The 15,111-nt window shown below is 50.1% G+C and overlaps 1 protein-coding gene across 2 annotated transcripts in view; it reads left to right on the top strand.

Moving 5' to 3' along the window:
* smyd3 (SET and MYND domain containing 3) overlaps window positions 1–15,111 on the top strand; it is a 1,021,495-nt gene that overhangs the window by 862,636 nt on the left and 143,748 nt on the right. The gene's annotated exons all lie outside the window — the stretch shown is intronic.

Genomic DNA, 15,111 nt, shown 5'->3' with positions numbered 1-15,111 from the left:
GTTCCGCACCACGCGCCTCGCTATTCTTGGCTGCGTGGTGGAAAACGGAGTCATCGGCCCCGACCCCGACCGAATGCGCCCCCTCCTGGAACTACCCCTCCCCCACTGCCTAAAAGCCCTGAAGAGATGCCTAGGGTTCTTCTCTTACTACGCCCAGTGGGTGCCCAACTATGCGGACAAAGCCCGGCCCCTCATCAAGTCAACCTCCTTCTCCCTGACGGCAGAGGCCCGTGCGGCCTTCACCCTCATAAAAGAGGACATTGCGAAGGCCACAATGCACGCAGTGGATGAGTCCATCCCTTTCCAAGTGGAGAGCGATGCATCCGACTTCGCCCTAGCCGCAACCCTTAACCAGGCGGGGAGACCCGTGGCCTTCTTTTCACGGACCCTCCAGGGCCCCGAAATTCGACACTCCTCAGTCGAGAAGGAGGCCCAGGCGATAGTGGAGGCTGTACGGCACTGGAGGCATTACCTGGCCGGTAAACGTTTCATCCTGCTCACTGACCAACGGTCAGTAGCATTTATGTTTAACAACAGACAAAGGGGGAAAATCAAAAATGATAAGATATTGCGGTGGAGGATCGAGTTATCCACCTACAACTACGATATCTTATACCGGCCCGGGAAACTTAATGAGCCCCCAGATGCCCTATCCCGTGGGACATGTGCCAACGCACAAGTCGATAGGCTACGGACCCTCCACAATGATCTCTGCCACCCGGGGGTCACCAGGTTCTTCCATTTTATTAAAGCTCGCAACCTGCCTTACTCCATCGAGGAGGTCAGGACCATGACCAGGAACTGCCAGGTCTGCGCCGAATGCAAACCGCATTTTTATAGGCCAGACAGGGCACACCTGATTAAAGCCACCCGCCCCTTCGAACGTCTCAGCGTCGATTTCAAGGGGCCCCTTCCCTCCTCTGACCGCAACACGTACTTCCTCAATATTATTGACGAGTACTCCCGTTTCCCCTTCGCCATCCCCTGCCCGGACATGACCAGCGCCACAGTCATCAGGTGCCTCAACGACCTGTTCGCCATATTTGGCTTCCCCAATTACATCCACAGCGACAGGGGCTCGTCGTTCATGAGCGACAAGCTGCGCCAGTACCTGCTCGAGAAGGGCATAGCCACGAGCAGGACTACCAGCTACAACCCCCGGGGTAACGGACAGGTAGAGAGGGAGAACGCAACGGTGTGGAAGACCGCCATGCTCGCCCTAAAATCCAAGGGCCTCCCAATCTCCCGCTGGCAAGATGTCCTCCCCGATGCGCTCCACTCCATACGATCACTGCTCTGTACTGCCACAAACGCCACCCCTCACGAGAAGATGTTCGTCTTCCCCAGGAAATCCACCTCGGGGACATCACTACCGCCATGGCTGACGTCTCCGGGACCCGCCCTGCTCAGGAAACACGTGAGGAGCCATAAGACGGACCCCCTGGTCGAAAAGGTTCACCTCCTCCACGCCAACCCACAGTACGCCTACGTGGCGTATCCTGACGGGCGGGAGGACACAGTCTCAATTCGAGACCTCGCACCCTCAGGTACCACCCGAAACACCATCGATCACCATCCACTACCTCCACCCACCACCACTACCCACGACGCACCACCGGGGTGTCTACCACAAACTGACGACATGCCGGTGCCATCCCTACCCCGAGACGGCACGCCAGTGCTCCGTCCCACGCGAGAAGCGGCCGCGGGCAAAGAACTGCCGCAACCGGCACCACGAAGATCATTACGGCAGACAAGACCCCCGGAGAGACTTTCGTATACGAACTTTTGAAACACTTCACCCCGCCGGACTCTTTTTTAAATGAGGGGTGAATGTGGTAAACCACTGTTAACTCTGTACAGGTCCGGGCATGTCTCCGCCCCTGGCTCCACCCCTAAGCCCGGGTATAAAGGTGACTCACCACCCTTCCCCCGGGAGCTCTTAGGATGGATCCGCTAGCAGAGGCATGCTCCAGTTCTTAGTCAATAAAAGCCTACTTCGTATAAGTTCAACTCGTAGTCTTTGGTGTTGTTGATAGTGCATCAGACAGTACGGCGGTTAGTCGTGCTTCCAGCAGCATCCCAGTATGTGTACAGGCGCTCGTGCCCTCACTCACCTTGGCCAGCCTGCTGACGGCTTTAAAAATTGTCCGGCACTAAGTGGTTGATGTAAAAAGACTACTAAGCACTTGGTTTGAATATAAAACAAGGCTTTAATCAACTGTTTCACAACCATGAGATTCTAGTTACATCACTAGTTCCTGGTTACAGAAACATCCTGAGCAAGCTGGGCCCACGCCCGAGTATTTATACTCCTTGGGTGGCGCCACCAGCTGGCCACCCAGTGTTACTTCATGAGTCATGATAAGATTCATGACAGTGGTTAATAATGGCCATCTGTTGCTGCGGAATACCCAGAATTGGTGAGAAGCAGGCCCACCCATCTCACTCCTATCTGTAAGTAAATACCTGTTTTCGTAAAAGCATTATTGAACACTCTTTCGATGCAGCACTTTCATATTATGAGTATTGTATATAGTATAATTTAAATGAGGGAGTCCGTGATTACTAATCTATTTGAAGAGGGGTCCTTCAACCAAAAAACATCGAAGTTAACATGCATCAGAGAGGTGGGCTTGAATCCAGCTCAAGTTCTTTAAAAAAAAATTAATTCCTGGGATGTGGGCGTCGCTGGCAAGGCCGGCATTTATTGCCCATCCCTAGTTGCCCTTGAGAAGGTGGTGGTGAGCCGCCTTCTTGAACCGCTGCAGTCCGTGTGGTGAAGGTGCTCCCTCAGTGCTGTTAGGGAGGGAGTTCCAGGATTTTGACCCAGCGACGATGAAGGAACGGCAATATATTCCCAAGTCAGGATGGTGTGTGACTTGGAGGGGAACTTGGAGGTGGTGGTGTTCCCATGCGCCTGCTGCCTTGTCCTTCTAGGTGGAAGAGGTCGCAGGTTTGGGAGGTTCTGCCGAAGAAGCCTTGGCAAGTTGTTGTAGTGCATCTTGTAGATGGTATACACTGCAGTCGGTGGTGGAGAGAGTGAATATTTAAGGTGGTGGATGGGGTGCCAATCAAGCGGGCTGCTTTGTCCTGGATGGTGTCGAGCTTCTTGAGTGTTGTTGGAGCTGCACTCATCCAGACAAGTGGAGAGTATTCCAACACACTCCTTACTTGTGCCTTGTAGATGGTGGAAAGGCTTTTGGGAGTCAGGAGGTGAGACACTCGCCACAGAATACCCAGCCTCTGACCTTGTCACAGTATTTATGTGGCTGGTCCAGTTAAGTTTCTGGTCAATGGTGACGCCCCCAGGATGTTGATGGTGGGGGATTCGGCGATGGTAATGCCATTGAATGTCAAAGGGCAGTGGTTAGACTCACACTTGTTGGAGATAGTCATTACCTGGCACTTCTGTGGCCCGAATGTTACCTGCCACTTATCAGCCCAAGCCTGAATGTCGTCCAGGTCTTGTTGCATGTGGGCATGGACTGCGTCATTATCTGAGGAGTTGCGAATGGCGCTGAACACTGTGCAGTCATCAGCGAACATCCCCATTTCTGACCTTATATCGTTGATGAAAGTCTAATCTCTCTCTCTCTCCGCTGGCTGTAGCTTGGTGGGCCATACTCTCATCTCTGGGTCAGAAGGTTGTGCGTTCAAGTCCCACTCTAGAGTCTTGAGCACAAAAATCTAGGCTGACACTCCAGTGCAGTGCTGAGGGAGTGCTGCACTGTCGGAGGTGCAGTCTTTCGGATGAGACGTTAAACCGAGGCCCCATCTGCCCTCTCAGGTGAACGTAAAAGATCCCACGGCACTATTTTGAAGAAGAGCAGGGGAGTTCTTCCCGGTGTCCTGGCCAATATTTATCCCTCAACCAACATTGCTAAAAAACAGATGATCTGCTCATTATCACCTTGCTGTTTGTGGGAGCTTGCTGTGCGCAAATTGGCTGCCGCGCTTCCTACATTACAACAGTGACTACACTTCAAAAAGTACTTCATTGACTTTAAGGGGTTTGGGACATCCTGAGGTGATAAAAAGCGCTATAGAATTGCAAGTCCTTTCTTTTTTCTAAGTGAAGTGCGCTAGGAAAAGTTTCAAGCTCAGTTCAAACTGGGCACAAATCCGCTGCACAACATCGCGTTCAGTTGCCAATCACACTCAGAGAGAGTCTTGCATCTTAAAATGGGCAAAAGAAGTGAAGTGAGAGCTGCCTCTTGATGTGGTGAGAGAGTGCTTTGCGAGACGTTGTTTTCAAGCTCAACTTCTGAAGAAAATAACCATCATCTGTTACCAAGCGAGCGTAGAAGTGATGCCTGGGATGCGCTGTCGCTGCACTGACATCTTCTTGGCAGGAAACACTTGATCAATCAGGGACTGAAGTGGGTGCCAGTAATGTCGGGGTTTTTTTTTGTTGGACTCTGTGACCAGAGATTTATTTGCTCAGACACACAATGCCTACCCACAATATACCAGACAGCCCTGCTACGTGAATGGCTTTTCAAATCAATTAGATTCAGTGCGAGTGAGATGTTCCTCCATCATTGACAGGGCTCCCATCGAGCAGCAGAAAGAGGGTCAGTGGATAGACGTGTGTCATTTCAGTCGTAAGATTCTCATACCACCTCTGCGAATCCTGGCGTTCCTGCAAATGAAACCCGGCGTTCTACCAAAATTGAAAGTGAGAGAGCTGGGTGGAATGACAGGAACCTCGCACTTTCTCCTTTGTTATAAAATTAGCAATCCAGACACTGTACAGTGCGGGGATCGCAGGGTTCAGACACTGTACAGTGCGGGGATCACTGGCTCCAGACACTGTACAGTGCGGGGATCGCAGGGTCCAGGCACTGTACAGTGCGGGGATCGCAGGGTGCAGACACTGTACAGTGCAGGGATCGCAGGGTCCAGACACTGTACAGTGCGGGGATCGCAGGGTGCAGACACTGTACAGTGCGGGGATCACTGGGTTCAGACACTGTACAGTGCGGGGATCGCAGGGTCCAGACACTGTACAGTGCGGGGATCGCAGGGCCCAGACACTGTACAGTGCGGGGATCGCAGGGTTCAGACACTGTACAGTGCGGGGATCGCAGGGTCCAGACACTGTACAGTGTGGGGATCGCAGGGTTCAGACACTGTACAGTGCGGGGATCGCAGGGTCCAGACACTGTACAGTGCGGGGATCGCAGGGTGCAGACACTGTACAGTGCTGGGATCGCAGGGCCCAGACACTGTACAGTGCGGGGATCGCAGGGTCCAGACACTACAGTGCGGGGATCGCAGGGTGCAGACACTGTACAGTGCGGGATCGCAGGGTCCGGACACTGCACAGTGCAGGGTCGCAGGGTCCAGACACTGTACAGTGCGGGGTCGCAGGGTCCAGACACTGTACAGTGCGGGGATCGCAGGGTCTAGACACTGTACAGTGCGGGATCGCAGGGTTCCGACACTGTACAGTGCGGGGTCGCAGGGTTCAGACACTGTACAGTGCGGGGATCGCAGGGTCCAGACACTGTACAGTGCGGGGTCGCAGGGTTCAGACACTGTACAGTGCGGGGATCGCAGGGTCCAGACACTGTACAGTGCGGGGATCGCAGGGTTCAGACACTGTACAGTACGGGGATCGCAGGGTTCAGACACTGTACAGTGCGGGGTCGCAGGGTTCAGACACTGTACAGTGCGGGATCGCTGGCTCCAGACAATGTACAGTGCGGGATCGCAGGGTCCAGACACTGTACAGTGCGGGGATCGCAGGGTCCAGGCACTGTACAGTGGAGGGTGTGGACCTCACTGAATTAAGACAGTATACATATGAACATAAGAAATAGTAGCAGGGGTCGGCCATTCGGCCTCTCGAGCCTGCTCCGCCATTCAATGAGATCATGGCTGATCTGATCTTGGCCTCAATTCCACTTTCCTGCCCGCTCCCCATAACCCTCGACTCCCCTGTTGTTCAAAAATCTGTCAATCTCAGCCTTTGAATATATTCAATGACTCTGCCTCCACAGCTCTCTGGGGTAGAGAATTCCAAAGATTCACGACCCTCAGAAGAAATTCCTCCTCATCTCCGTCTTAAATGGGCGACCCCTTATTCTAAAACTGTGCCCCCTAGTTCTAGATTCCCCCACGAGGGGAAACATCCTCCCTGTATCTACCCTATACAGTGGACCTCACTGGATTGTGACAGAATACAGTGAGCTCGCAGTACATACCTAGATAAGTGGACTGAGTGTTTGAATATCGGACTTGGAAGTAATGCTCTAAAATCAATACTGCTATCGGCTCGATGTTTTACAACTTGTCGGTCAAACCAACACTCAGGCGATTGTCTAGCTTGTGTTTTTTTCTTGTGAGCAATAACTCAATGCTTGGCTGCTCGCTTCGAGAGGGAGAAAGCCAGAGAATGCTTCCATTTGCTGATCGCTGCACCTTTCACAGCTCAGTGGGTTTAGTGATATACTGTACAGACTCTGGACTGGATGATTAATTGCTCACTGCTTGTCATAAGCGGTTATAAATAGCCATTTTGTTCAGGTAGCTTGCCACCTGGGTTCAATTTTGCAGCCTGATCCCGAGGCGGAATGTGCTGACAGCATAATTTAATGTCCTCATGAGCACGGGCAGAATGAACCAAAAAGTCAGTGAGTTGGAGTGCTGCGGCACGTCTTCTATCTCCACAGTAGCCGAGATATTGCACTCCGAGACTTAGGCATGGCTAACTGACCAAAGGGCCTCGCCATTGTTTAAACAGTATACCCAGAAATGGTGCAAATAGAAACATAGAAACTAGGAGCAGGAGTAGGCCATTCGGCCCTTCGAGCCTGCTCCGCCATTCAACGAGATCATGGCTGATCATCCAAACCCTAGCACCCGGTCCCTACACCGACAGCCATCCCACCCAAGCCCTATCCCCGTAACCCCACATATTTAATCCCCCCTAACACTAAGGGCCAATTTTTATCATGGCCAATCAACCTAACCCGCACATCTTTGGACTGTGGGAGGAAACCGGAGCACCCGGAGGAAACCCACGCAAACACGGGGAGAATGTGCAAACTCCACACAGACAGTCACCCGAGGCCGGATTTGAACCCGGGTCCCTGGCGCTGTGAGGCAACAGTGCTAACCACTATGAAACAGTGCTAACCACTATGCCACCGTGCTGGTCCCAACTGGGTAGTCAGGGCCCGAGCTATTCCGGGACCAGTGTCAGCCGTGGCTCAGCGGGTAGTGCTCTCACCTCTGAGTCAGCGGGTCGGGGGTTCAAGACCCACGCCAGAGACTTGGTGGATCAAAATCTAGGCTGGCAGTACAGAGGGAGCACTGCACTGTCGTCTTTCAGAGGGGACATTAAACCGAGGTCCCGTTCTGCCCTCTCGGGTGGACATAAAAGATCCCGTGGCACTATTTCGAAGAAGAGCTGGGGAGTTATCCCCGGTATCCTGGGGCCAATGTTTATCCCTCAACCAACATCACTAAAACAGATTACCTGGTCATTATCACATTGCTGTTTGTGGGAGCTTGCTGTGTGCAAATTAGCTACGTCGCAACAGTGACTACACTTCAAAATGTTCTTCATTAGCTGTAAAACTCTTTGGGACTTCCCGAGGTCATGAAAGCTGATATATAAATGCGAGTCTTTCTTTTACCCTAGAGACTGGTTACACTCATTAACGTCAGATAGAAATTTCAGCGCAGCAACAGGCTGTTTGACGCCCTGTGTTGGTGTTCATCCTCCTCACCGCAGTCGTCCTGTTCCCATATCCCTTTACTCCCCTTGTCCTTCAACCAGCTATTTAAAACCTATTCTTAAATTCTGACATGGTCTCTGCTTCAGTCACTAACTCTGCTGATGCACGCCACACCCTTGCAGCCCGCTGTCTGTCCTGAATCCCCTTACACTAAATCTCGTATCTGTTTCTGGAAGAGATGACACCTCCCTTGTTTAGAGTTTGTAGCAGGAGCGGGCTAATTCACCTCGCGATGCGTTTCAAGGTCGCTCGACAGGTGAGGCCTAGCTGGTACGCAGTCTGTGTCGGGAGGGTTTGTTTTGAGTTATCCGTGTCTGGGAGGTAGCGTGGAATCAATCAAACATCCAGGGAGGTGACATGTTCCAGTTGTCAGTCTCTCACATGGACCAAAACACACTCACAGGTGGCCACGGCCCACACTGATGGTGAATGTTTACAGGCCTCACTAGCAGTAACGGGCCTGTCATAACATCCCAACGTCACCCACCCACCCCCACACCCTCAGTGATGCAGGATGTTTCAAGCTGTGGGGGGTGGGGGGGGCGATGGCGGGGGGGGGCTGAGTGAATAAACCAAGAACCTCAGGCTTACTCATGGTCAAGACTTGTTGTTTTCAAGAAAAGAAGTGATTCACAGGAAAAAATGGATGGAGGAGGTAGAAGTGATTCCCGAATCACCAGCGAAAATCTCAGAACTGAGAATGGAATTTCACACATCCATAGAAACATAGAAGATAGGAGCAGGAGTAGGCCATTCGGCCCCTCGAGCCTGCTCTGCCATTTAATGAGATCATGGCTGATCATCCAAATTCAGTACCCTGTCCCTGCTTTCTCCCCATATCCCTTGATCCCTTTAGCCTCAAGAAATATATCTAACTCCTTCTTGAATATATTTAATGAATTGACCTCAACTGCCTTCTGTGGTAGAGAATTCCACAGGTTCCCCACTCTCTGGGTGAAGAAATTCCTCCTCATCTCTGTCCTAAATGGCTTACCCCTTATCCTTAGATTGTGACCCCTGGTTCTGGACTCCCCCGCCATCGGGAACATCCTTCCAGCATCTAGTCTGTCTAGTCCTGTTAGAATTTTATAAGTTTCAATGAGATCCCCTCTCATTCTTCTAAACTCTAGCAAATATCAGCCTAATTGACCCAATCTCTCCTCATACGTCATTCCTGCCATCCCAGGTCACCAATAAACCAGCGGCCCTGACTACAGCCGAGTGCAGTCCCCAAAATAACAGGTCAAAATCGCAGATCGCCTTGTAGAGTCATAGGGGGAAAAATTGAGTCGCGCCCCCTTTGGGGCGCAAACTTTGCCGGGGCGCTACTTTTAGTGTGACATGTCACGCCGCGGTACTGCAGGCCTTCCTCCCCTTCTTAAAGGGGAGGGGCCTTGCGCAGCGCGACCTGGGGCCCAGCAGGGCCACCAGGGATCGGAGTGCCGGCAAAAGAGCCCGGGAGTCAAGAGGAGTGTCGGGCTCATGAAGCGCAGCTGGCACTCCATGGGGGAGCTGGTCAAGAGGACGGGGACAGCAACAGGTGCGGGCAGGAGGCCAGCAGCAAAAATGGCCGCCCAGCACCTCGCCTTTAATTTGCGCCGCCCCGACCGCAGGTAGGCCCCCCTGACCCCGTCGGAAATAGCGTCCAGCGGTAGGTCAGGGGGCACTGCCAAAGATCGCGGCCAGGGCGCTGCGCACGGCAATGACGTCATCGCCGACGGCACAGCGCCGCAAGGCGCTAACGGTTACTGCCGCCGCTAACCTCCCACTGAATTTCGCGGGAGGCGTTGGCGGCGCCGTGCACCAGCGCTATTTGCTTGGCGCCCCGTTAGCGCCCTCTTAGGGCGTTAGCGGGAGGCGCAAAGCAACCGAATTTTTTCCCCATAGAGTCATAACGGCACAAAAGGAGGCCATTCGGCCCATCGAGTCCATGCCGGCTCTCTGTGGAGCAATCCAGTCAGTCCCATTACCCCGGCTCTATCCCCGTAGCCCTGCAAGTTTATTTCCCTCAAGTGCCTATCCAGTCTCCCCTTGAAAACATTGAGTATGTCCGCTTCCACCACTTCTGTCAGCAGCGAGTTCCAGGTCCTCACCACTCGCTGCGTAAAAAAGTTTTTCCTCACGTCCCCCCTGTATCTCTTGCCCAAAACCTTAAATCTGTGTCCCCTAGTCCTTGTACCACCAACTAGTGGGAACAGCCTTTCCCCGTCTAACCTATCCAAACCTGTCCTAATCTTTTGCACCTCTATCAAATCACCCCTCAACCTCCTTTGCTCTAATGAAAACAAATCCAGCTTCTCCAACCTGTCCTTGTAGCTAAGATCCCCATTCCCCGGAACCATTCTGGTAAATCTCCCCTGCACCCTCTCAAGGGCCTTCACATCCTTTCCGAAAGCGTGGTGACCAGAACTGGACGCAATACTCCAGTTGTGGCCGAACCAGCGCTTTATAATAAAAATGGACTCGAGAAATTAGAATGCAAAACCGTTACCGCCGAATCTGCACGCCTGGTTATAGGCAGATGATCTCCACGGGACAGTTGGCCAAAGTTCAGCCCAGAACCTAATGCTAATTTCTGTATCATTTCTGCGAGGGAAACTGCAAGCCGTGTTCTGCTGATTCAGCAGTGTGAATTCCGAGATTCTTTCCCACTAATGTTCCAGTTGGCAGTCGGTCCGGACCTGGTGCACTTGATGTGCGCAGGATTAGTGACTGTAACTGGGAAAAAAAAGCTGACTTCGAGTGTGAAATTAAACCCTAATGGTCATGTTTTTGTGCTTATTCAAAAATCGCTTAACCTTTCAGCACTTGCAAATTTACAGTTGATAGATTATAATTATCTAGAAATAAATATTAACACTTGCAACAGGGTATATGTTTATAATGCATGCTGAATTTCTTGCCCAGTAAATCTAATTTAATTTGATGTGTTGTTTTGTACTCATTAAGGAAAGGGATGTCAGCCAGCATGTTGGAAAATGATAAATTAATTTCTGATGAGAGGATTTGCAAGCCATAAGCAAATGTTTTCCTCCTTATTTCTTTCCCCTTGTTCATCGTCCAGGGATGGCGGGGGAGTCCAGAACCAGGGGGTCACAGTCTAAGGATAAGGGGTAAGCCATTTAGGACTGAGATGAGGAGGAATTTCTTCACTCAGAGAGTGGTGAATCTGTGGAATTCTCTGCCACACAGGGCAGTTGAAGCCAGTTCATTAAATATATTCAAGAAGGAGTTGGATATATTTCTTGAGGCTAAAGGGATCAAGGGATATGGGGAGAAGGCAGGGACAGGGTACTGAATTTGGATGATCAGCCATGATCTCATTAAATGGCGGAGCAGGCTCGAGGGGCCGAATGGCCTACTCCTGCTCCTATCTTCTATATTTCTGTTTCTTTCAGGCTCAGCTCCAAATAATCTCATGCTTCCTAATCCCACTACAGTACCGTGTCCCACGGGCCATTTCTCAGTTCCTTTTCTGCTGTCTTCTGCACCAATGTCCTGCTGTTACTTCCATCGCCCACCGCCCCACTGCCTTCGCCACACCATTGGTGGCCGTGCCTTCAGCGTTCTCGGACAAGGTTTGACGCCGAGCCACATGAGATGTTAGGACAGGTGACCGAAAGCTTGGTCAAAGACATAGGTGTAATATCTGTGGGTAGAACAAATGAAGGACAGAGACACCAGTTGCTCGTTCATGAGCTTGCTTTGCTAGGCCAGAGCGAACTGAGCATGTTCATACTAAACCATGTGACAAACCATGTGATAATACATGACACTGCTTTCCCCCTTAAAAAAAAATGCACATATTCCCCTCTCAAATACAACAACACTATGGTCCCACCTTTCTTTAAAATGCACTACAAATCCAGTTTATTAACAGGTTTGCGGAGCCTTCCTGATCCCCTTACAGAAGGTTTTGGTGTTGAACCAATTTCCGGGCTGTTTTGTTCTGGTTCCAAACTCCAAGTAGGTACCACCACTCTGTTTCCCCACTTGATACAACCTTGCTCGCAAGACAATTCAGTATGACGGTATGAAATGGTTTGAATTCTGTGCCCAGACACTGATCAGTCCATCCATTCAAGGTGTATTCATACACTCTTTTCGGTACCGAGTCCTTTTGAGTCTCATCTGCAATCTCAGTTGCATTCACGGGAAAGTCTTTGTCAACTGCACCTAGGGTGAAAATCTCACCCTCGCTCCCAACACATGAGTCCTCATGTGGCAACCTGGACAAGGCATCTGCGATTGCGTTTTGCTTTGAAGTGCGATATTCAATTGTGTAGTCATATTGTGATAACAACACTGCCCAACGTTGCATTCTTGATGCGGCCATTGCAGGGATGGCAGGTTTAGGCCCAAATATTGCTAGGAGCGGTTTGTGATCGGTTATTATGGTAAACTTTCTGCCGATCAGGAACTGTTGAAATTTCTTGATTCCAAACACTATGGCGAGTGCTTCCTTTTCAATTTGCGCGTAGTTTCTTTCGCTCTTTGTGAGGGTTCGCGATGCGAACGTGATTGGTTTCTCTTGGCTGTCATCCATTACGTGGCTTATTACAGTTCCCACACCATGACTGGAAGCATCACACGCTAACTTAAGCTCACACTCTGTGTCGTAGTGCACAAGTAGAGCATCACTAGAGAGACTTCTCTTACAAGCGTCTTAAGCTTCCTGTTGTGCTTTTGCCCACTTCCACTGGACATCCTTCTTAAGGAGCTCGTACAATGGAGCTAACATGGTCGCTAACTCGGGTAAGAAACGTGCGTAGTACTGGACCAATCCAAGGAAAGATCTTAACTCAGACACGTTCTGTGGCTTTGGAGCATTGATGACAGCATCTACCTTTTCCTTAACTGGTTGCAAGCCATTTGCATCAACTTTCAGACCAAGGTACACAACCTCAGGCTGCACAAAAGCACATTTGCTCCTTTTCAATTTTACATTGTGGGAATTCAACCTTTGAAGCACTAAATCTGACACTTCTAGATTTTCTTCCTCGCTGCTTGTTGCGATCAGCACATCGTCTTGATTGCATAAGCAATTTGGAACTCCTTGCAGAATCTTATCCATCGCAGCCTGGAAGATTTTGGGGGAGGACTTTACACCATAGGGCAGCTTGGTGTATGAGTACAGTCCCTCGTGTGTGTTGTTAGTGAGATACTGTTGACTCTTTGTCAATATTCAGCTGAGCGTAAGCGTGCGACAGGTCAAGCTTGGAGAAAACCTTTGACCCAGAGAGTGCTGCATACAAATCTTGTGATGTAGGTAACGGGTACTGCTCATCGTCAACCGCTTGGTTGATAGTAACTTTGTAGTCACTGCACAAGTGTACAGTTTTGTCTGCTTTGGGCATTGCCACAATCAGGGTAGCCCATTCACTTTTGTCAGCTTTTACTAGCACTCTGTTCTCTCTCAGCTTCGCTAGCTCTTCCTCCACCTGACTTTTCAAAACATAGAGGACCGGCCTTGCCTTACAATAGACCGGCTTCGTGTTGTAGAAACATAGAAGATAGGAGCAGGAGTAGGCCATTCGGCCCCTCGAGCCTGCTCTGCCATTTAATGAGATCATGGCTGATCATCCAAATTCAGTACCCGGTCCCTGCTTTCTCCCCATATCCCTTGATCCCTTTAGCCTTAAGAAATATATCTAACTCCTTCTTGAATATATTTAATGAATTGGCGTCAACTGCCTTTTGTGGTAGAGAATTCCACAGGTTCACCACTCTCTGGGTGAAGAAATTCCTCCTCATCTCAGTCCTAAATGGCTTACCCCTTATCTTTAGACTGTGACCCCTGGTTCTGAACTCCCCCGCCATTGGGAACATCCTTCCTGCATCTAGTCTGTCTAGTCCTGTCAGAATGTTATAAGTTTCAATGAGATCCCCTCTCATTCTTCTAAACTCCAGCAAATATAAGCTCAATCGACCCAATCTCTCCTCATACGTCATTCCTGCCATCCCAGGTATCAGTCTGGTGAATCTTCGCTGCACTCCCTCCATGGCAAGAACATCCTTCCTCAGATAAGGTGACCAAAACTGCACACAATACTCAAGGTGTGGTCTCACCAAGGCCCTGTACAACTGCAGCAAGACATCCTTGCTCCTGTACTTGAATCCTCTCGCTATGAAGGCCAACATACCATTTGCCTTCTTAACCGCCTGCTGCACCTGCATGCTTACCTTCAGTGACTGGTGCACAAGGACACCCAGGTCTCGTTGCACTTCCCCTTCTCCCAATCTGTTGCCGTTCAGATAATAATCTGCCTTCCTGTTTTTGCCACCAAAGTGGATAACCTCGCATTTATCCACATTATACTGCATCTGCCATGCTTCTGCCCAATCACCCAACCTGTCCAAATCATCCTGGAGTTTCTCGGCATCCTCCTCACAGCACACACGCCCACCCAGCTTTGTGTCGTCTGCAAACTTGGAGATATTACATCTAGTTCCCTCGTCTAGATCATGACTATATATTGTGAATAGCTGGGGTCCTAGCACCGATCCCTGCGGTACCCCACTAGTCACTGCCTGCCACTCGGAAAAAGAGCTGTTTATTCCAACTCTTTGCTTCCTGTCTGCCAACCAGTTCTCCATCCAAGTCAGTACCTTACCCCCAATCCCATGTGCTTTAACTGTACACGCTAATCTCTTATGTGGGACCTTATCGAAAGCCTTCTGAAAGTCTAAATACACCACATCCACTGGTTCTCCCTTATCTAATCTACCAGTTACATCCTCAATAAATTCCAGTAGATTAGTCAAGCACGATTTACCTTTTGTAAATCCATGTTGACTTTGTCCGATCCTGTCACTGTTTTCCAAGTGCTCTGCTATTACATCTTTTATAATGGACTCTAGCATTTTCCCCACTACCGATGTCAGGCTTACCGGTCTATAATTTCCCGTTTTCTCTCTACCACCTTTTTTGAATAGTGGGGTTACATTAGCTACCCTCCAATCCATGGGAACTGTTCCAGAGTCTATCGAATTTTGGAAGATGACCAATTTTGTACTCGTTGCGGATATGCATGTCATACCCAGTGATGCCCTCATAACTGTCTGTGAACATGCTTTTACACTTGTTCAGCATTGTGTCGAGTCGCTTCTTTGAAGCATCTACACTGAAGATGTTTTTCCAATTTAGTTTCAGCTTTCTCAACCAGTCTTTGCCCATGAGGGTTGACCTGTTGTAGCTCGCTACAATAATAGGCAGCTTTACTGACTGGCCATTATGCTGAACTTTCATTTGTCCACATGTCTCTAGGATTTCTCCGGAGTGGGTTTTTAACTCTACGATACTCTTTGTAAGTAGTATTTGATTAAACTTACTCTCATGATAGATATTGGTCTTTTATCA

The sequence above is a fragment of the Somniosus microcephalus genome, chromosome 3 (assembly GCF_052327205.1).
Source record: "Somniosus microcephalus isolate GS21.2 chromosome 3, FLI_Smic_1.0, whole genome shotgun sequence".
NCBI classification, from domain to species: Eukaryota; Metazoa; Chordata; class Chondrichthyes; order Squaliformes; family Somniosidae; genus Somniosus; species Somniosus microcephalus.
The sequence above is the reverse complement of the archived record's forward strand: the minus strand, read 5'-3'. Positions and strand labels throughout refer to the sequence as shown.